At 41.4% G+C, this 23527-nt stretch overlaps 1 long non-coding RNA gene across 1 annotated transcript in view; it reads right to left on the bottom strand.

Annotated features, from left to right (window-relative positions):
• Window positions 1–9072: 9072 nt before the first annotated feature.
• LOC117511673 overlaps window positions 9073–23527 on the bottom strand; it is a 21627-nt gene continuing 7172 nt past the window's right edge. The window contains exon 3 of the long non-coding RNA XR_004561034.1: window positions 9073–9167. This is a non-coding gene — a long non-coding RNA (uncharacterized LOC117511673). The remainder of the gene's footprint in view (window positions 9168–23527) is intronic.

The raw sequence follows: 23527 nt of genomic DNA, 5'->3' as shown, positions 1-23527 counted from the left end.
TCTCGCCTCACAGCACCCGGCTTCCTGGTCATCTCAGTTAGTATGGATAGAGCTCGCACACAACTGTTTGCCATCTGCCTCTTCCGGCTACTCTCCAATCCACGTATCACATGGGTATCAACCTTCTTTGCTCTCTTCTACAGACTTAACCTCCCGGGTGCCATCGTCCCTCTCCTTAATCCGCCGTTGTCGCCTTACCTGGGAGCGGGTCCGACGAACATTACTACGATCTTCAGCGATCTACAAAGAAGCGGCCGACAGGAGGAGGACCCAGGAACCGAGCTACTCCCCAGGACAACGGGTTTGGCTCTCCACCCAGCATCTGTCCCTCCGAGGTCTGCCGAGGAAACTTGCTCCCAGGTTTGTGGGGCCGTTCCCTATCACAAGGGTGGTTAATCCAGTCTCGGTACGTCTGCGTCTGCCCCGGTCTATGAAGATTCATCCCACCTTCCACATCAGCCAGGTCAAGCCTGCTCAGTCCAGTGTCCTGTGCCCTCCGTCCGTTCCCCCGCCTCCGCCCGGTTTGTGGCCGGGGGGCCGGCTTTTACTGTGAGGCGCCTCGTGGGGTCTCGGCGACGTGGGAGGGGGGTGCAGTACTTGGTGGACTGGGAGGGTTACGGGCCTGAGGAGCACTCATGGATTCCCTCGCATTTCGTTTTGGATCCTGGACTGATCGCGGACTTCCACGCTCTGCATCCTGGGTCCCCCGGGCCGTCAGGGGCCGGCTGTTGAGGGGGGGTCCTGTCATGTATTATGTTGATCCTCTATTGTATGCTGGAGTTTTGGTTTTGGATTTTGTTGCCTTTTTGGTTGGGTGCGCTTTGCTTGGGCTTTTCGGGTCTGTATGTCTCTTGGCTGCCTTCTCTGAGCTTGGTGGGGGGCGGTTCTCTGTGATTGGGTCACGCCTTGTTCTGGGTCTTTCTACACTTTTCTCTGGGAGTATTTAATCACCACTGGTTGCACCAGGTTTTGCCTGATCGTTATGCCCTGTGCCATTGCTTCAAGCTCTGTACCTCGCTCTGTCTTAGTCCTGCTTCCACCTTGTGTTTTGACCGCCTGCCTGTATTTTTGACCACGCCTCTGCCTGATGTTTTGGATCTGTTTGCTTTTCTTGGATTGCCTTACTGTGTACCGTACCCAGCTAAGCCTCTCAGTAAACGCCTCCTTGAACCAGAGCTATGTGAGTGAGTCCTGCATTTGTCTCCTACCTTCCTTGTCTGACATCCCCGATAATGTGCATTATAACCAAAATCAGTGCATGTGAATTATTCACTATGACAGATTCTCTCTCACAAAACCAATTTTATTTACAGCAAGTTGACTTTAATGGTGAACCAAAATGATCTGAACATGGTGGCATCCAGGAAAGGCAGCAAAAACTTAAAAAAAGAGGTTCCTTTTCAGTTTCATGGAATTACAATGAAAGCAAAACGTGGTTTTATTTTAGCGTAGCGTTAAAAATGTGCTCTGATTGTAATTCCATTACCATAGAATTACTCATATGCTACTTCTTCATTCAACTGCTGCTGTTAGTTGTCACCACCAAAGATCATGCATTGACCTCTTACCTGGTTCTCTATATCTTCTTTCACATCAGTCACCTGCATGTCCTCCTTAACTACATCCATAAACGTCTTTGTTGGTCTTCCTCTCCTGCCTGGTTCCATCCTCAGCATTCTTCTCCCTACCTTGCTTCTCTTGCATACACAAACATCTCACTTCATCTCCAAAGGATTGTACTTGGACTGTACCTCTGATATTGTCATTAATATTGTTGTCTGTCTTCATTACTCTCAAGGAAAATACCAACATCTATTTTTATTTTTTAGTGCCATATAGTGAAGCTGGTCTCACTGCCACCTTGTAAACATTTCCTTTCACTCTTGCAAATATCCTTCCATCACAAATCACTCATGCTCTCCACCCACTCCACCCTGCCCGCAGTCCCTACCACATTCTCCATTTGAATAGTTGACCCCTAGTATTTAAACTCATCTACCTTCACCACGTCTACTCCTTGTGACGCCAAGATTTCACCATATTTCCTCTCACGGATGAACATGGACTCTATCTTGATCCTGCTGCCCTTCATTCCTCTTCTCTCTAGAGTTTAGCTCCAACATTCTAGGCTCATCTCATCTGGCTCATTCTCTCACTTCAGATCACAATTTCATCTGCAAACATGATAGTCCACATGGACTCCTGTCTGGTTTCAGCCGTCAACCTGTCCATCACCATCACAAACAAGAAAGGGTGCAGAGCCTAGCATTAAGGCTCAATGCAATCCCACTCTTACCTGTTGCACATCACACTTTTGAACTTTTTTGTTCATCAAAAACAATCAAACAAATTAGGGTTTTTATATTAAAATATCCAGAATGATGCCTTAGCAAAACGCAATGTCAACGTCATGAATTAAAATAAATAAAATCTAAAAGCAAAATGGTGTTGTGAATAAGTAAGTGCACCCTTTAGGATAACACATGTAAACAATCACTTTTACATCCAGTCTTCTTCAGACAAGTTAGGGGATGGATACATAAACATTTCCAAAACACTAATTATGTCTTCAAAACTAAGCTAAATGCAGTCCAAGACTTACTTATTTACACCACCACTGTGGCTTTAGATTTTTATCTCTTCATATTATATTCATATTCATATTATCTCTTCATGATATAGAAATTACTTTTCACTGTTATTTTAAATGGCTTAATTTTAGAAATTCTAATATTAAAAAAACTTTTGTCATAAAAATTGAAACGTAAAAGCTCAAGGGTGCACAAACGTTTTCACATCAACATATGCTAGACGTTGCAGGTCATGAGGCAACATTTAATGGGCATAAATAATCAGGAAAACGCAAAAAGCTTCAGTGTTGTTGGCGAAATCAATGCAATATACGCCAAATTAAACAAATTAAACCAATGGTAACAGACTTCAAGATATCCATATTCTTCTGTAGGCCTACTGTGTGCTGTATCATTACAGCAAAATGAGGAACAGATTGTGGGAATTTAAATCAGGGCCATGCAGGGTTATTAATCTTATGAGAACATATAAAATTTGTATATCAAGATTAGAAAAAGTATAATCATCCAAATGAAGCGACACTTCAAACAAACCTTGATTGATTGAAGTCTCGAAGAGGTTGACTGTCATAAGTGTAAATCTCTGCTGCCATCCTGTGTCCAATATCGAGTATTACACTGTGTGTGCAATCTTGTCCTTTTAATGATTATGTACAGCCTAATCTGGAGATATAAACAAGTACATTTTATGCCCTAAAAAAAAAAAAAAAAAAAATGTCATGTCATCATGTCATGGAAGAGCTGAAGACAAAATCCCAAACACAACAACTGCTTATTCTTCTACCACCGCCTCCACCAATAATCATAACTAGGATGGGTACATTATAGGCCTATTGTTATCACTATTACTTGACCTGTCAATGACATAATTCAGATATTGTGTATTTAATATGTAGGCTGACTCACTCCATCACTGGCTGGTCTTTGATTATTGTTATCTTTCAGACCACCTGCCATTGGCACAGTAAGACAAAACTAAATACATTAATAATTACATTTAAAAGAATGGCTTGTTCTACTGAATGTTTGTTTGCTTAGTATATACAATGAAATAGCTCTGATAAATATTACACAATATTACACATGATAAGCGGTTGTCACTGTCTAAAATCTGAAAATGTAAATGTGTTGTTGCCATGCAACAGAGTACAGTAGTGTTCAGAATAACAGCAGTGCTATGTGACTAAAAACATTAATCCAGGTTTTGAGTATATTTCTTATTGTTACATGGGAAACAAGGTACCAGTAGAGTCAGTAGATTCTCACAAATCCAACAAGACCAAGCATTCATGATATGCACACTCTTAAGGCTATGAAATTGGGCTATTAGTAAAAAAAGTAGAAAAGGGGGTGTTCACAATAATAGTAGTGTGGCATTCAGTCAGTGAGTTTGTCAATTTTGTGGAACAAACAGGTGTGAATCAGGTGTCCCCTATTTAAGGATGAAGCCAGCACCTGTTGAACATGCTTTTCTCTGTGAAAGCCTGAGGAAAATGGGACGTTCCAGATATTGTTCAGAAGAACAGCGTAGTTTGATTAAAAAGTTGGAGAGAGGAAAACCTATACGCAGGTGCAAAAAATTATAGGCTGTTCATCTACAATGATCTCCAATGCTTTAAAATGGACAAAAAAAACAACAAAAAAAACCCAAAACAAAACAGAGACGTGTGGAAGAAAACGGAAAACAACCATCAAAATGGATAGAAGAATAACCAGAATGGCAAAGGCTCACCCATTGATCAGCTCCAGGATGATGACGCCTGTTTGAAGCTAATTTATTTGCAAGAATCCCCCACAAAGTCCCTCTGTTAAATAAAAGACATGTGCAGAAGAGGTTACAATTTGCCAAAGAACACATCAACTGGCCTAAAGAGAAATGGAGGAATATTTTGTGAACTGATGAGAGTAAAATTGTTCTTTTTGGGTGCAAGGGCCGCAGACAGTTTGTGAGATGACCCCCAAACGAATTCAAACCACAGTTCACAGTGAAGACAGTGAAGCATGGTGGTGCAAGCATCATGATATGGGCATGTTTCTCCTACTATGGTGTTGGGCCTATATATCGCATACCAGGTATCATGGATCAGTTTGGATATGTCAAAATACTTGAAGAGGTCATGTTGCCTTATGCTGAAGAGGAAATGCCCTTGAAATGGGTGTTTCAATAAGACAATGACCCCAAGCACACTAGTAAACAAGCAAAATCTTGGTTCCAAACCAACAAAATTAATGTTTTGGAGTGGCCTGCCCAATCCCTGGACCTAAATCCAATTGAGAACTTGTGGGGTGACATCAAAAAAGCTGTTTCTGAAGCAAAACCAAGAAATGTGAATGAATTGTGGAATGTTGTTAAAGAATCTTGGAGTGGAATAACAGCTGAAAGTTGGTTGACTCCATGCCTCGCAGATGTGAAGAAATCATGAAAAACTGTGGTTATACAACTAAATACTAGTTTAGTGATTCACAGGATCGCTAAAAAAGCAGTTTGAACATAATAGTTTGGGTTTGTAGCGCCAACAGCAGATGCTATGCTACAATTTCATAGCCTTAACAGTGTGCATATCATGAATGCTTGATCTTGTTGGATTTGTGAAAATCTACTGAATCTACTGGTACCTTGTTTCCCATGTAACAATAAGAAATATACTCAAAAGCTGGATAAATCTTTTTAGTCACATAGCACTACTATTATTCTGAACACTCTGTATGTGTAAATACAACCAGAGCGTGATAATGAAATGTTCATATGTGATGTGTTATACTCACTTTTAAAATCATGATTTATTAGTCACAACATAAACATATGTTGGCATTATACTGTAAATGCATGACATACGAGTATCTCCGAAATTGTGGTGCAAGTGGTGCATGCATGTGCACCACAACAAGAAGGCCACATGTTCCCCATTTTCCTTGTACATCTGGAGTTGCATCAGGAAGAGCATCCAAATAAACCCTGTGCCAAATCAACGTACGGAACTACACTGGATCCGGCGTGGTGACCATGAGCGAGAAAAAACAGAGAAGTCAACAGGAATTATAGTTTTATTGCTAATGGCCATCAATTGGGCTAGACTGTGTAGTGTTTAGGAGTGTTTATTAGCAAAATGAAATCTAGCATTCATTACCATCTGTGCATTGGTGTGTAAATTACCTGCAATAATGAACTGATGTGACTTCATAAACTCAGAATGAGTCCTTCATATCTACAGTGGGGAAAATAAGTATTTGACCCCCTGTCAGTTTTGCAGGTTTTCTCACCTACAAAGAATGGAGAGGTCTGTAATTTTTATCGTAGGTACACTTCAACTGTGAGAGACAGAATCTAATAATAAAAAATAAAAAAAATCCAGAAAATCACATTGTATGATTTTTAAATAATTAATTTGCATTTTATTACATAAAATAAGTATTTGACCCCCTACCAACCAGCAAGGATTCTGGCTCTCACAGACCTGTTAATTTTTCTTTAAGAAGCCCTCTTATTCTGCACTCTTTACCTGTATTAACTGCACCTGTTTGAACTTGTCTGTATAAAAGACACCTGTTCACACACTCAATCAATCAATCACACTCCAACCTGTCCACCATAGCCAAGACCAAAGAGCTGTCTAAGGACACCAGGGACAAAACTGTAGACCTGCACAAGGCTGGGATGGACTACAGGACAACAGGCAAGCAGCTTGGTAGAAGACAACAACTGTTATGATTATTTATTAGAAAGTGGAAGAAACACAAGATGACTGTCAGTCTCCCTCGGTCTGGGATTCCATGCAAGATTTCACTTTGTGGGGTAAGGATAATTCTGAGAAAGCTCAGAACTACACAGGAGGACCTGGTCAATGACCTGAAGAGAGCTGGGACCACAGTCACAAAGATTACATTAGTAACACATGATGCTGTCATGGTTTAAAATCCTGCAGGGCAGCAAGGTCCCCCTGCTCAAGCCAGCACATGTCCAGGCCCGTTTGAAGTTCACCAGTGACCATCTGGATGATCCAGAGGAGGCATGGGAGAAGGTCATGTGGTCAGATGAGACCAGAATAGAGCTTTTTGGAATCAACTTCACTTACCATGTTTAGAGGATGAGAACAACCCCAAGAACCATCCCAACCATGAAGCATGGGGGTGGACTCTGGGGGTGCCCGTATTGAAGGGAGGATGGATGGGGTCATGGATTGTGAGATTTTGGCAAACAACCTCCTTCCCTCAGTAAGAGCACTGAAGATGGGTCATGGCTGGGTCCTCCAGCATGACAGTGACCCCAAACACACAGCCAGGGCAACTAAGGAGGGGCTCCGTAAGAAGCATTTCAACGTCCTGGAGTGGCCTGGCCAGTCTCCAGACCTGAACTCAATAGAAAATCTTTGGAGGGAGCTGAAACTCCAAACCTGAAAGATTTGGAGACGATCTGTATGGAGGAGTGGACCAAAATCCCTACTGCAGTGTGTGAAAACTTGGTCAAGAACTACAGGAAACATCTGACTTCTGTAATGGCAGACAAATGTTTCTGTACCAATTGTTAAGCTCTGTTTTTCTAGGGGGTCAAATACTTATTTTATGCAATAAAATAACAGGGGGTCAAATACTTATTTTATGCAATAAAATAACAGGGGGTCAAATACTTATTTTTCCCACTGTACATGGGAGGATGCCAATGGAGGCCACCATGTTGCATGTCACACATGCCCCTTTTTATGGGCATACTGTCTCTGCCTTTCACGTTTTGCAGCATGTTGACAAGACTGAAGAAAAGGGCAGAAGAATCAGATTTCCAGTGATCCTTGTAAGTAAGTAAGTAAGTAAGTAAGTAAACTTTATTTATATGGTGCTTTAGACAGACAAAGGTCACAAAGCACTTTACATGATAAAATATCACAATACAAAATAAAAAGGTTGTGCGCCAACCGTCTAAAAGCTTTGGAAAGCCTGTTTTAAAAAGCCTGTTTTAGTCACTGTATTGTAGGACTTGATAAACTACTTCCACATCAGATTTAAATACAGAATAATAACACTATGTAACAAATTTTTATTTTTGTTTTGTTCCTGGGTACACAGTGTGTTTTCCTGTTATGCCTTAAATAAACAGAAAATAGCTGTTATTCCACAGAAACTTTGCTTCTGTGATCAGGACACTGATATTTTGAAATTTGTCTGTTTTCAAGAATATTCTGGATTCGCCTTCACTACTACTGAGTAGTCTTCTAGAATATTCTTTAACTGCTAGAACTGTCCAGAATTTTCTAGAAGTTTCCAGAATTATCAAGAAATTTCTAGAAACTTTTAGAACTTTCTAGAACGTTAAAAAATAAAATAAAATCAAAGTTTGTGCTGAATGTAGTCATTTTTCCATAGATTTTAGACATAAGCAGTTGAAATATAACACTTAGAAGCCAGGAACAAAAATTGTGTTACATAGTGTAATTTTTCAGGGCAACTTGACCTTGATTGAACTTTTGAAAGTCACGTTCAAAGGCCAAAGTCAATCAGAAAGCATCTCCCTAAGAGAAACAGCGGGAGCCAAAGTGAAAGTTTCTATGGTGAAATAATGGCTGATTATGTGATTTTCACTTTTTGCATGATCTTGACCTTGAAACTTGAGCTATGACCTTAAAAAATGAACTCACTCTATTCTAGGATGATCTGAATCGTATGCCCAAATTTTATGATGATAGATGCAAAACTGTGCCTGTGAGACTGTTAACTAACTGGCTACCATACCACTCTATTCTCGGATTATCTGAACCTATTGTCCAAATTTGGCAGCATGGTGGCTTAGTGGTTAGCACTGTTGTCTTGTGTTGTCTCACGGGCTGCATACTCACCAGGCATGTCACCAATTGAGCAAGTTTAGGATGCTTTGGATCGTTGTGCACAACGTGTTCCAGCTCGTGTCAATATCCACCAATTGTGCACAGCCATTGAAAATGAAAGAGCCAACATTCCAAAGGGCACGATCAATAACCTGATCAACTGGATGGAAAGGAGAGGTGTCGCACTGCAAATGAGTGGGACAAATGTGGTTACACCAGATACTGGCTGTTTCTTTTTTTTTGGGGGGGGGGGGGGGTGCCCCTTCCTGCAGTTCCATGTGAAACCAAGCTGGAGCTGAGTGCCTAATAAAGGTCTTAAAAAATATAGCAGCTGTCCATTTTAGATCAGCCTTCTGGTGACTTGTCTGAGGCACATTTGTGCAGTAATCATGCTGTTTAATCAGCATCTTTCCATGCCACACCTGTTAGGTGGATGGATTATCTTCAGTTACAAAGGTGAAGTTGTTATCAAAACATATTTAATTTGTTAATAGTATTTGAGAGAAATAAGCCTTTTGTGTACATATGAAATCTTGGATCTTTTAAACCTGTCTCCCATTACTGCTTTTTGATATCCAATTGTCTGCGATTTCGAAAAAATTTAAAATTGGATACCCAATCGGAGCATGAAATTGGGCATAACTGGTGGAAATAGCAGAAGATTGTGAGCAATCGGGAAAGTTTTAAATGTATTTTAAAAGTTTGTGACATTGAGATAAATTGTGATCCAAAAAAGTGAATAATTGGATATAATTGGTGGAGTCTTGTGTAAAAGTGGGTGGAAGTGGACAATCATGAATAATATCAAGTTATCGGGGCCTTCGCGAGTAGCACGCAATCCGATTAGAACCGGTCTCCAACATCAAACCCGTAAGCATGTCACACATTTCAACAGAAGACATTTTTGATATATTTAAAAGAGACATTTTAGGTTTTTGGATAAGTATGGAAAAACACAAGAAGAGGAAATAACGTTTTGTGCACGCCTTGAAAACAAAAACAAAAACAAGAAAGAAAAAGGAATAAAGAGATTAAAGAGCAAATACTTTTTGTGTGAGGAGGCGGCACAGCGCCGGCATTCATCTTTACACGTGTAAAATCAGCCGTTTGCCATCAAAGTTTGTGTTTTGACCAACAGATGGCAGCAAAGACAAAGAGATAATAAACCCAGACTGCAGTGAAGAACCTGGAAGGTTTGTTCTTCATCACCATCTCACACACACACACACACACACACACACACACACACACACACACACACACACACACACACACACACACACACACACACACACACACACACACACACACGCGCGCGGAATTACTTTCAAAAGCTTCTGAATGACAAACTCAAATAATTTGGGATCAATTGGAGAACATGTGGCTGGATTTAATAGTGTACCTGCAGAGTCAGTGCCTTTTTGTTCCTAGGTTTCGGAAAAGCATATGCATGTACCCTGTACACATACACACACACACACACACGTGTGTGTGTGTGTGTGTGTGTATAAAAAATAAACGCTACTCTATGCATTAAAAGCCAAGGGGCCTGTGTGTACGTGTGTGTAAATTTGATCACAGACAAACTGGGGAGAGCTGACATTTGCAGTTTGGTATGTTTATGTATTTTGGGTCAAGGATGAACACCATGAAAATGGAAAGTTGATAGGACTAATATTTTTTGGAGAAATTAGTGATATTAGCTAACAACAGTGAATAATGGAAGGTGATAATTAAATTCTGTCCTCACACGCCATTCCAGCAGGGGGCGGTAAATCGTCTATATATTAAAAGTGGCCTTTGTGTTTTTGTGTGCAACTTTGATCATGCAGAAACTGGGGAGAGCTGACATTTGCCATTTGGTATGTTTATGTATTTTAGATCAAGGATGAACACCATGAAAACGTAAAGTTGATAGGACTAATATTTTTGAATGAATTATGGATATTACGTAACAACTGTGAACAATGGATGTTGACATCATTATTAATCAGTCCCTGGTTACCAGACAAGCTCTGAACAAAGGAAATTTGCCAGTTGTAAAACATGAAAAACTAAATGTGCCAGATAATAAATACAATTATTCACAAAACATTCTCATTTTAATTTTCTGCACTTTCAGTTAAAATCACTGTAGAAACTTGGCAGAATTTATTAGCACCCTTGCAAAATGTCAGCTACCTATTTTATAAACATTATCCAATCTAGAGCCAGTGGATCCCCACCGGCAATGCACTAGTATCCTGTAAATCTCCAAATTATAAAGGGCATATAATGAGGATAAAATTACTAAAATTTGGTGAACTTTGATGCACCAGATGAACACAAAAAACAACTTTGTTTTGCTGATGTACAACCCCTGGCAAAAATTATGGAATCACCGGCCTCGGAGGATGTTCATTCAGTTGTTTAATTTTGTAGAAAAAAAGCAGATCACAGACATGACACAAAACTAAAGTCATTTCAAATGGCAACTTTCTGGCTTTAAGAAACACTATAAGAAATCAAGAAAAAAAGATTGTGGCAGTCAGTAACGGTTACTTTTTTAGACCAAGCAGATGAAAAAAATATGGAATCACTCAATTCTGAGGAAAAAATTATGGAATCACCCTGTAAATTTTCATCCCCAAAACTAACACCTGCATCATATCAGATCTGCTCGTTAGTCTGCATCTAAAAAGGAGTGATCACACCTTGGAGAGCTGTTGCACCAAGTGGACTGACATGAATCATGGCTCCAACACGAGAGATGTCAATTGAAACAAAGGAGAGGATTATCAAACTCTTAAAAGAGAGTAAATCATCACGCAATGTTGCAAAAGATGTTGGTTGTTCACAGTCAGCTGTGTCTAAACTCTGGACCAAATACAAACAACATGGGAAGGTTGTTAAAGGCAAACATACTGGTAGACCAAGGAAGACATCAAAGCGTCAAGACAGAAAACTTAAAGCAATATGTCTCAAAAATCGAAAAATGTACAACAAAACAAATGAGGAACGAATGGGAGGAAACTGGAGTCAACGTCTGTGACCGAACTGTAAGAAACCGCCTAAAGGAAATGGGATTTACATACAGAAAAGCTAAACGAAAGGCATCATTAACACCTAAACAGAAAAAAACAAGGTTACAATGGGCTAAGGAAAAGCAATTGTGGACTGTGGATGACTGGATGAAAGTCATAATCAGTGATGAATCTCAAATCTGCATTGGGCAAGGTGATGATGCTGGAACCTTTGTTTGGTGCCTTTCCAATGAGATTTATAAAGATGACTGCCTGAAGAGAACATGTAAATTTCCACAGTCATTGATGATATGGGGCTGCATGTCAGGTAGAGGCACTGGAGAGATGGCTGTCATTACATCATCAATAAATGCACAAGTTTATGTTGATATTTTGGACAATTGAAAGGATGTTTGGGGATGATGAAATCATTTTTCAAGATGATAATGTATCTTGCCATAGAGCAAAAACTGCAAAAACATTCCTTGCAAAAAGACACATAGGGTCAATGTCATGGCATAGGGTCAATGTCAATGAGCAGATCTGATTTGATGCAGGTGTTAATTTGGGGGATGAAAATTTACAGGGTGATTCCATAATTTTTTCCTCAGAATTGAGTGATTCCATATTTTTTTCCTCTGCTTGGTCTAAAAAAGTAACCGTTACTGACTGCCACAATCTTTTTTTCTTGATTTCTTATAGTGTTTCTTAAAGCCAGAAAGTTGCCATTTGAAATGACTTTAGTTTTGTGTCATGTCTGTGATCTGCTTTTTTTCTACAAAATTAAACAACTGAATGAACATCCTCTGAGGTCGGTGATTCCATAATTTTTGCCAGGGGTTGTAAAACACCTCACTGAAAAGAACAGCTCATTGGATGAACCCAGTTTAATTATATGTAGGATTTACATTCACTAATATATGACATGTAGCTCCAACTCATTTTGCATTCATTCATTGGATCGGGGTGCCGAATCTTCACTATATTTCGCAGATGGAAGAAAGTAGTCCTCGTAATATCTCTAATGTGGAGGTCAAAGGACAATGTAGGATCAAAAAAATTACCCCAATCAAGGGTCACGCTGGATGGGGGAGCTGGAATCTATCGCAGCAGTTACAGGGCATGAGGCAGGTACCAGTGTATCACAGGGCCACACACACACACACACACACACACACACACACACACACACACACACACACACACACACACACACACACACACACACACACACACACACACACACACACACACACACACACACACACACACCAATCAATTTAGAGTCTCCAATTTACATGCAAACTCCACACAGAAAGGACCAAGTTGGGGGGGGGGGATACTGTGAGGCCCTTCATGGATATAATTCATTTTAACTGAGTTGGGGTTACATTTATTTATTTATTTGGTGATAATCCTGCCAAAACATGATTTTAGTTTGTATTATAAATCACACACCAACAATAAGGATCCAAGTGCATTTTTGCTTTTCAGTCCTTTGTGATCACATCCCCTAGTGATCAAAAGGCAGAACTACACTGACTAGTCATATTTTTCCAGGAAGACGACTCTCTAAAAGCTTTTTATTCACACCGGGCACTGAAAGAAATGCAGAAGCGTCAACACATAACAAACAATACTAGAGGCTTTTAAAGCCAGAGCTCCAACTCTGTGTCACCATGACAACTGTAATCTCAGCTGACATACAGTTTTGCCATACCACCCAAGATGCTCAACATCATACTGACAGCAGAGCACCAGCACAGGGCAGAAAAGTCTGATGTGTTACTATCACGCACATGCATATAAATAAACACACACATTAAACACTATTTCAATGTTCAATTTATTTTCATTTATATAGCACCAAATCACAACAAAGTTGCCTCAAGGTGCTTCACACAAGTAAGGCCTAACCTTACCAACCCCCAGACCAAGAACACAGGAGACAGTGGTAAGGAAAAACTCCTCCTGAGGAAGAAACCTCAAGCAGACCAGACTCAAAGGGGTGATCCTCTGCATGGGCCATGCTACAGACATAAATTACAGAACAATTCACAAAACGAACATACAGGAAATGTTGCCAGTGCACAGGACAGGAGGGTTTCAGAAACAGACACCACACCCATCACTGGATGGAGCCGCACCTGAAACAGAGAGAAAAAAAGAGAATCAAGCATCAGAAAGACAACAAATACAGTATAATTTGTCAGCATTAAACAACAAGAAAAACAGAAGAAATACTAAGGTGATCGCCGGCCACTAGCCCTAAGCTTCACTAAAAGACCCAGAATTTAGATAAAGTTGAGGCTGTGGCACGCTCTGGTTCCTAATAAAATGAATTTAAAAGAATAAAAAGCACAGTAACATACTATGCCAGTATGCTAGCCATACGAAAGGGAAAATAAGTGCATCTTAAGTCTGGACTTGAAAGTCTCCACAGAATCTGTTTTGTTGATGCAGGGAGATCATTCCACAGAACAGGGGCATGATAAGAGAAAGCTCTGTGACCCACAGACTTCTTATTCACTCTAGAGGCACTAAGTAGTCCTGTAGCTTGAGAACACAGAGCCTGAGCTGGTACGTAGGGTTTAATTAGGTCAGCTAGGTAGGGAGGTGCCAGTCTGTGAACAATTTTACTAGTAGCAGAACCTTAAAATCTGATCTCACTGGGAAAGGAAGCCAGTGAAGGGATGCCAAAATGGGTGTAATGTAGTCAAACTTTCTGCTTCGTGTCAAAAGTCTGGCTGCAGCATTTTGAACCAACTGGAGAGCCCTAATGCTAGACTGCAGTAAACCAGAAAATAGAACATTGCAGTATAGTCCAATCTAGAAGAGACAAATGCATGAATCAGGGTCTCAGCATCAGCCATAGACAGGATGGGACCAATCTCCACTATATTTCGCAGATGGAAGAAAGCAGTCCTCGTAATATCTCTAATGTGGAGATCAAAGGACAATGTGGATCAAAAAATTACCAAGGTTCCTCACTTTGTCAGTGTGATGTAGGGCACACAAGCCTAGGCTATGTGTTAACTGGTGGGAGGTGATGGGATTGAGTCCAGTTCAAATCCCAGCCTGACTGAAAAATCACTAAGGGCCCTTCTGCAAGGCCTTTAATCCCCTATTGTTCCCGGTGTGTAGTGAGCGCCTTGTATGGCAGCACCCTGACATTGGGGTGAATGTGAGGCATAATTGTAAAGTGCTTTGAGCATCTGATGCAGATGGAAAAGCGCTATATAAATGCAGTCCATTTAACTGGTCAAATTGATGCTGATGTCTCACTGGACCTAGAACCATCATTTCAGTCTTATCAGAGTTTAAAAGTTGGAAGTTGCTAGACATCCAGCTTCTATGCATTCACAGCATCTATACTATGTATTTCATCTTGCATTCATCCATTTACTATACCAGCTTACTCCAGTTAAGGGTCATGTGGGGTTGGAGCCTATCCCAGTGGTCAGTGGGTGAGAGGTGGGGTACACCCTGAACAGGACGCCAGGCTACATAGCAACAAACACATCCACACTGCCACCTACGATCAATTTAAAGTGTCCAATTCATCTCACCTGCATGCGTATGGAAGTGGGAAGAACCTGGAGCGAATGCATGCAAACATGAGGAGAACGTGCAAATTCCACACAAAGTACCATGTCAGAAGCAAAGCTGGGACCTTCTTACTGTGAGGTAACAGTGCTAACCACTAACCCACCGTGCCGTCCACAGCCGCATGCAGCTGCTGTACTCAGATCAGTCAGTGAGGCAAGTGAGGCACTTAGACACACCCCAGTGGCTGACAGTCATATTTATCAATAGATATGATTTAGTCACATTTATCAATAGATATGATTTATCCAAAGCAGCTACTCCGAAATGGTGCTGGTTCATTTCCTTCCAGCCTGATTTATTCTTCCGGTCTGGGAGTCGGCCCAGACATTATTTAACCTTTACTAAGAGGTTCTTGCTTTTAATTTATGCATATTTTATATATGGACCAACAGACAGGTGATACCGTTTATTATTCCCTATATTATTGGTGCTTTTGTCCTGGAATTGTCTGGAATTTTTTTCATTGTCTGTATGTTTACTGATTTTTGTGTATTCATAGTAACACCAGGCCTGGTTTAGTGCTAATATATTGCGCACAGCAAGACCAGGGAGGATTTATACATGAGGGTGTTTTTCTCTCTCCAGGCTTTCTTTTTCTATCCTAATTTTCTGCTGCATTCTCTCTCTCATTCTGTCTCACACACACACACACACACACACACACACACACACACACACACACACACACACACACACACACACACACACACACACACACACACACACACGCGCACAGACATCAAAGTGCCGTTCTGAGTAAAGATGGAACAGGCTCCTTTGATCTCTCCCTGCCGACTCTGATTAATGTGTGGATTTACAGTGCAGATCTACAGGGACCTGGCAGCCATGACACCCTCATGCTGCATCGGAATCCAGCTTTCCCCACAACCAATCACAAGGCTGGATTTTATGCATTGCTCCAATCATGGTGCATTGTGCAGAAGAATTCACAAAGGAACAAAACAAACCCAAGCTTTACACTAATCCAGCTTCATAAGAGGTTGGCCCAAAGTCTCCAGAATCCCACTGCAATGGCACAAATCACAGAAAAACTGTACCTGCATTGTCAAATCTGGCTGCTTTGTTTTTAAAAGTTTTTGTGCATCCAAAATCATCTTCACTAGAGGGACAGAAAGTGAGATGATCTGTGTGGTGAATGTTTAATTTGGCCATTGCAGTGGGTACAGTGTTGGTGTTTGGTGGGAGGTTTGCTGACAATGACAGATTGAGTCTTGGAGAATTTAACATCGAGTCAAAAGAAGTGCTTGCACAGCACACAATGCATGATGTACTTTGAGCATTGCACATCGCATCCACGTTTCATCTCACAGCCAGCCAAAACAAGCAAATAAAGTACCCACTTTATACGACCTTTGTTCTTTTTTTACTCAAAAACCACGTCTTTCTTAAAATCTTTTGTCACTCCTGATCTCCATGTCTCTCCATTTTGTCTCTTTCCTGCAGTGCAATGCAGATTTTTCAGAGGGTGGAGGCATGTAGCGATAGGAGGGGTCCCATGAATAATTGTTGAAGATATTTTTTGCTGTGACCCACTTTGGAGTCCCATTCGCCCAGCTTAAAAGGTGCCGCAGTCTTAGTCTTTCAAAAATATGTGTAGCATGTTAAAACAAGTGTCATGCAATACGAAAACATACATTGCACTAACACACACACACACACATATGTGTGTGAGAGAGAGAGAGAGAAAACGTCACTTTTATGTTTTCACTCCTTTGTCTCCCGTCATATTCTAATAGTTTTTGCAGTGCGCCCGCAAATTACATTTTGATCATGGATCAAATACGTTTGGCAGAAGAATCTGCCAATATGACCAACTTTACAACATAATTCATGGAGGAAAATTGCATGTACCATATCATTCATTTGGAGGCTGATGATTGCATAAAGAAGTGTAGCTCATTGAGGGACAAATTAATCCAGATAAAGCCGCTGTTCCTGCGGCAAATTGCATGAAGATGTGATGGAAAACTTTAAAAGGGTCACGCGCATGTCAACGTCATTGCATGGCGGCGGAGTTATGGAGCAGGAGAAGCATAAATCATACTTTAGGATTTTAAGGTATCACTCTGCAGCCGACTTAGAAAATACCGATTTTTTCCTGATTTTGAGAAGATTTTTCTTTTTTAGGTATATACCAAGTCCCTCTGGCATCTCCCTTGTTTTCACTCAAGGGTGGATGTGCACATTGATTTGGTAAAAGTTTTTTGCTGGAAACAACCTACACAGCTCCACATTACGTGGAGAATGAGCAGGGTTGGGGTTTGACCTGGGAATCTTCCGCACTTGGAAAAAAAAATGCAGTTGGAGTCTCCCATCGATCCGACAGTGAAAACAAGCAGTTATTTCCTGTTAGCATGGATCCTGTTGTGGGAGTGTAACCCTATCCCTAGGACACAGGGGATGTTGTCCAGTCCCACATTTCCTGCTGCCTCTCTTGTCTTGGATCGACACTGTTCTTGCCTGTTCAGTGATCTTGATGCCTTGGGCAACCTGGTGCCTCCACTTTCCCTGTCAGCAGATTTTTCCACCCAGGTTGCTATATCAATGTTAAGGTTTCCGAAGTTAGTCTTCAGTGCATCTTGAAAGCAGAGAAGGGGTCTTTCCCAGCCATGTTTTCCCTCCTTCAGCTGCCTGTAAAACAGTATTTTTGGTTTGCAGCTATCAGGCATCCGGACAACATGCCCTACCTACCTACCGTAGCTGGGCGAGGATGATCAGGCTTTCAGTACTAGATAGCCCACACTTCCACAGGACCTTCAGATTTGCCAGTTTGTGTTGCCACTTGATGTTGCATATTGAGCGCATGCAAATCTGGTGAAGACATTCCATCTGCTGGATGTGATGGCGGTAGTCTATCCACATTTCACAACCATAGAGGAGGGTACTCAGGACTACTGCTTTGTGGACTGCAGTTTTATGCCATGGTTTTGCCACAGCCTCTTTGTCAGTCTTCTGAAGAATGAGCTGACTTTAGAGGGACGCAGTGAGATCTCGTCATCCAGAGAGCCACTGCTGCGGATGTTACTGCAGAGGTAGCAAAACTTCTCTACAGTCTTGAGATCCATATTGTCTGTAGTCAGTGGTGGAGGGGTGAGCGCAGCAGAGGTCTCAGGTGATGGAGGTGGTTGGAACATAGCCTTGGTCTTCCCCAGGTTTATTGTCAGGCCAAAGCAACTGCAGGATACAGAGAAGCGGTTCATGATGTGGTGGATATCATCGTGAGTGGTAGCTGTCAGTGCATGATCATCTGCAAAGAGAAATTCCCGCAGTACAGCCTCAAAAACATTGGTCCCACCCTGATGTCTCTGCAAGGTAAATAAATTACCACTGAAGCGGAACTGGACATAGCATTGCAGAGAATAGGATGGAGAAGAAGGTTTGCGCCAGGATGCATCGTTGCTTCACTCTATTCCTAACTGGTTCAAATGCGTCACCATTCTTTTGGACCCTGGCTTGTATGCTGTCATGAAAGGAAGCGATGAGAGTGATCAACTTCTCTGGGCAGCCAAACTTGCTAAGGATCTTCCAAAACCCCTCTCGGCTGACCATGTCAAAGGCCTACAAACATCATATAAATTCAATTTATGTCATTTATGTAGCTCCAAATCATAGCAAAAGCTACCTGTGGATGCATCCTTGAAGTCTTGAGGGAACCACACTGGGGAAAAAAAATATTTATATATTCAGGGAGAGTCATGGACTCTCATCCAGTTCATGCTACAAAATTTGAGGATAAGCTCTGGCACCACTGGCCCTCAGGGTCTATTTAGGTTTGCTCAGCCAATCAACTGGGAAACATCAAACTTAATGAATCAGGTAAGAGTAGATTGTTATTTTGATTACACTGACAATGTTCTTTGGGTGGTGCAAGCAGATTTTGTTTCTACCCAGCAAACAGACATCACCCCTACTAACTGAAAGATAGGACATACCCAAGAAGTCAACCATTGACTGCATCCACACTCTGTGAGTACCTGAATATTGGCTGTGCTTCTTTGCGGCCTGTGTTGACTTTCTCAAAGTGTTTGATTCTGTTGTCCAGTCTGCTCTGTGAGTGGGACATCCTGTAAATTCACAGGATGTCTATTAAATTGCTGGACATCATAGCTAGCCTATACAGAGGCATTCCGAGTGATGTGTGGATTGGTGGGTCAGAGTCTATGACTTCTTTCCAGCAAATTCAAATTCCAGGCATTTTGTTTCCAAGTTCATCACAGTGTCTTCTTCATTCTTCTTCTCACGCCTTCAGCATCTCATTTAATTTTATCTGTAACTGCCGAATCACCTTGTTTAAGTGTTTGAACATCGATGAACAAAAACAACATGCTCTTAATGACAGGATGGGAGATTTTGGAGCTCTTTTGGTTCATCTCCAGTTACCACCCGGCTGCTCCTGTTATCTTGAGTAGCTCATCCTTTGTCTCCCTCCACGGCTAATTCCTCGCGCGGTCCCCTACCCTCACCCAGCCATTTTTGCACAGCATGAAAAGTCATCCAGAGTTTTTTCTTCTGTAGCTGACTCCATATTTAATGAAGTGACGAGCTTGTTAAAATGCTTTTAAGTGCTCATGTGCAGCGTTTCAGGATGGTGTGTGTGGGGGGGTACTTTAGTTATTCATTGGGTACTTCAGCATCTCTTCCCTTCTTGGACTGGAGGAAACAATCCCCCCTCCATCTACATGCATGCTCTTCCCTTCCTCCTTCACTGGCAGTGTTCCCTCCCCTGGGGGACACACCTGCGTCAGCCCTCATTAATCCAACGGAGCATGGAGAGGCCCACTGAGTCACATGTGCCGTGCATGCATGCATACGTGCAAGCCTCACGTGCAGCTGCACGCACGAACGTCATGGACTCAAAATGCCCCATCACACTGCCGCTTTCCCTGCTTTGAGCTGCACCCAAATTTTCTTTGTACACTGCATTCAAATGGAACTTGTTTTCAGCGAGTGCTGCAACATCTCTGTTACACGAGTACATCAGTCTCCTGGTTGCATTTGAACAAGTTGGAAAAACGCGTTTGAAGACTGTCAGAGAGGACGAAGGCGGAAAGTGTAAAAAGTTTCTCTGAGGGCTCAGATCGCGCTGATTCGTCTCTCTCTCTCTGCTTGTGAATTTCGGGCTGGTCTGCTCCCTCGTTATCACTCCTCGTTGGCAGAACGGGAGGGGATGAGAGAGGCATATCATTAACCAAAAGTGTTTCTACAACAAAGCACAGACTCCATCAAAATCCCACTCGTGCACCCCCGCTGTTGTCACACTCATCATCCTGCTATGTAGGGAAAAAAAATAATGCCCTCATTTGTCGAATATACATATATTTTTTGTGATCCTTCCTGATAGAAATTCCTTTTAATATTTTGCTCTATCAAATTTTTGAAAATTGCGAGCGTCAAATTTTCATATCTCAAATTGGATTAGAACTTGAGTGATGTGTGTTGGTGCAGTCACGCTCGGAGAGCTTTGCTGCTGCCGTGCAGATTGTTTCTAATTCACCATGCTGACCTAGATTCCAATAACGTGCACACCGAATAAGAGGTACAGCCCCCCGCACACATACGCACTCACACACAATGCTATACCCTCTGTGTCTTCCTCACATTTCATCCGTTGCCTCAGACTTGAAAGATTGAGTGACTGATTCGATTCAGACCGTATCTCATATCTGTAATTCCTTCCTTTTTCTCATTTCAGAGCGCCCCCTCTTTCTGTCTCAGCTTGGAATCGAACATCAAAAACACGTTAAATTGCTAATTCTTCTTCTTTTTTTTTTGCCTGGCCCAGTTCACACAATCTTATAATTGGATGAATTCTGTCTATTAATATAACAGCTTTCTTCATGGTCACCATTCAATCTCATGTTAGTCTTTCCATGACACACATGACGTGGTGCTTTTCAGTGATAAGATAGACGCAATGTGAGAGATGATGTAGGGCGGCGAGGGCAGGAGTGTCATGAAATACAGCCAAATCAAGGTAGCACAGTTGCAAAACTTAAGAATTAATAACCAGTGTAAGAGAAAGTGTGCATGCTTCGCCTCACACACATACGGTGTGAGTCGCACGTAGAGTACATGCCCTCACTTCTCGTACATGTTTCTATGTCCTTAGCTTATGAGAGCAAGACATGCCTTGGAAAAGCTCGAGTTGTGATGTCACTGGACACAGGTGTTTGGTGATGCCAGTATCTTTGGTAAGGTCAAGTCTTGATGGTCCTGGTGCTTCCTGTCCTACTGTGTGGTTGTGAGACTTGAATTGTAGCCAGTGACCCAAGGTGCCAACTAGATAGATGTCTTCGGTACTAGTTGTACCATCAAGACTCAACATTTATTCATAGATGTAAGTTTGACATAAAATAGTCTTTGGTTTTGGGGCTGGTCCCTCTCCTGGGCGTCAGGGTGCTAAATGAATCCTGCTGTTGAAGAAAGGCAGGGGTGGAGGAGGGCACACGCAGGACAGGACAGCAACCAGTGTGCCACCAGAACCACAGGAGGCAACAAGTAGAGGAGACAGAGGCGAGGGCAGCGACAGACTGGGACTGACAGGGTGGAGGTGGCCAAGTCTCAAATGCACCTGTAGATGAAGAGAAATGAGTCTGGGTTGTTATCTTTAAATTATTTAACCAATTCCTATTGGTTGTGATCAATCACTAAATTACTACCAGCTGCTTCTGATTAGTGACATAGGTGTTATTAATTAGCAAGAGACAGAAGCTGAAGCTCGAGTCTTGCTGGTAGAACCTATGCTATGTGACATTTCTCTGCAGTGGAACCCATTAGAATGACTGTGTCAAACTCAGATCAGACGTATCACTTGCATTGTGAGGGAACATCAGCTATGACATTTTGGCCGTGTGGCACATGATCCAGCTCACAGGTGCCTCTGTTTTAAGGAACCCAGAGCCCAAGAAGACACTCACATTTCACCTGGATGCAGCACATAGATGGTCTGGACTGGTTGTCTACCCAGGTGGTTGCCATCGAGGACATCGGTGGTTGCGTGGTGTGATGTATGCTATACAATGTGTGACACCAGTGCATGCTCCCAGACTTGACTCGTTTCTGGATAAATGTGGGTTCTGTATTTTTTTTCTGCATTATTCCTAAAAAATTATGATCATGTGGCCTCTGTGTACCTTGTTACTCATTGGCCAGAAAATAATGTGCGTGATTTCAGTCAGAATTTAGAACTCGTCATTCCATAGAAATGACACCCACTCAAATTGTTAATGTTCTGTTATTAGTTACTTATGCAGAATTCACATCAGTGTTATTATTATTAGACCTTTGTGGAGCCTGTGACACCAGTGATCATACTGTATTGTTGGAGAGAATTAACATCTCTGATGAAGTACTCTTGGGTGAAAGCTTACGTGGCAGATCAAGTGAATATGACGTATCTCATGGTTCTATTCTATGCCCACAGTTCTTCTGTTATTTAGGTCCTGTTACTCAAATGATACATAGCAAGACAACTAACTTCCACTGTTATTTATTCATTCATTTTGTATACCTGCATATTACAATTAAGGATCATGGGGGAGCTTAAGCCTATCCCAGTGGTCATTGGGCAAGAGGCAGGGTACATCCTGGAGAAGCTGCAAATCCATTGCAGTACTCCATGTAGACAAACAAACAAACAAACAAACAAACAAACAAACAAACAAACAAACAAACAAACATCCACATTGTCACTCATGCAGTTTAGAGTCACCATCTCACTGAACCTGCATGTCTTTGGGATTGGGGTAAAGGTGTAGTCACACTGTGAGGAACTGAGTAAACTGATTAGTTAATGGATTTAAATCATTTGTCCAGTGGCAAAATCACCTAATCGGGTGGTGTCCAGTGGATTTGGGGCTCTGATGGAATGAGTGTACAGTCACCGAATGCGGGTATGCAGCGTTTCTAGGACAAGAACAGAAGATGCACTGATAAAAGTAACATCTACCAGACATCCACAGATTGGGCTGGAAAAGCTGGAAACATCAGCAGGTTTTAGAGTGTTTGCATATTATCCTCTTAATTTGTGGAATGAATTTCTTGCTGAAATTACACATTCTAATTCTGTTCAGTCCTCTAAATTGCAAACTAAAACATATCTATTTTCTGGCATCTATGGTGAGTAAATGGATTTATTTATATTAATTAACTTATTCATTGTTTTTAAATGCATTCTTTTTTGCTGATGTTATCCTAACATGTGTTTATGTGCATGCTTGTTTGTTTTTATGATTTTTACATCTGATTATTTTGTAATTTAAATTGTTGTTAAGCCCTTTGATTTGTTTTTGAAGGAAGCAATAAATAAATGTGCTGTTGTTGTAAAAAGAAAATGTTCTAAGGAATTATATCCTGTTATTATCGTCAAGGAGATGTACGAGGGGCCAATCAAGCCATAATTAATCTTTAGGCTCACACCTTCATATATTGTTAATTACATATGCTTATATTTTTTCCTTGTGCAAATCATGTTCAGTTCATTTTTCATTGA

The sequence above is a fragment of the Thalassophryne amazonica genome, chromosome 6, assembly GCF_902500255.1.
Source record: "Thalassophryne amazonica chromosome 6, fThaAma1.1, whole genome shotgun sequence".
Classification (NCBI taxonomy): Eukaryota; Metazoa; Chordata; class Actinopteri; order Batrachoidiformes; family Batrachoididae; genus Thalassophryne; species Thalassophryne amazonica.
The sequence above is the reverse complement of the archived record's forward strand: the minus strand, read 5'-3'. Positions and strand labels throughout refer to the sequence as shown.